The sequence below is a fragment of the Papaver somniferum genome, unplaced genomic scaffold, assembly GCF_003573695.1.
Source record: "Papaver somniferum cultivar HN1 unplaced genomic scaffold, ASM357369v1 unplaced-scaffold_27597, whole genome shotgun sequence".
Taxonomy (NCBI): Eukaryota; Viridiplantae; Streptophyta; class Magnoliopsida; order Ranunculales; family Papaveraceae; genus Papaver; species Papaver somniferum.
In genome coordinates, this window is record NW_020638371.1 from 1 (window position 1) to 615 (window position 615).

The window sequence follows — 615 nt, forward strand, 5'->3', positions numbered from 1 at the left end:
TATATAGAGCATTGGCTTGCTCTTCATTATTCTGGCCTTCCCAAAAAGGCTCCAATCTACCACTAGTGTTACCCACTTCTAAAGCTTCTAACCTTTTCGCTATAGCAGCAATTTTGGCATCTGATTCATAGCCTCCTTCTACCCTATTAACGTTTCCTCTGCCGAGAAGAATTGTTTTCTGGGGTCCCCTACTACTTTCCCATTGTTGGGTCTTTTCGGCGACTTCATGCAAATATGTCATCGCGTCATCAACTGTTTGGTTCTCAAATCCACCAGTACACATAGATTCTACTGTGGCTGTGGTGGGATAATCTAAACCCTCATAAAGGATCTTAACTAACCTAACCTTTTCTAAACCATGATGAGGACATTGGGCTTATAAATCATTGAAACTTTCCAAATACCTATACAAAGTTTCTCCCTCCTGTTGAGAAAACGTGCAGATTTGCGTCCTAATAGACGATGTTTTGTGCCCAGGGAAAAACTTGTTCAAAAAGGCAGATGTAAGTTGTTTATACGTTTCGATTGACCCGGAAGCCAAACTATATAGCCACGATTTAGCTTTATCTTTCAGGGAAAAGGGGAATAACCTAAGTTTCAAAGAATCATCATATA

The 615-nt window shown here is 40.2% G+C and overlaps 1 pseudogene; it reads left to right on the top strand.

The window, feature by feature from the left end:
- Window positions 1-353: 353 nt before the first annotated feature.
- Window positions 354-453, top strand: LOC113341257 (annotated as a pseudogene).
- The last annotated feature ends 162 nt before the right edge of the window (window positions 454-615 follow it).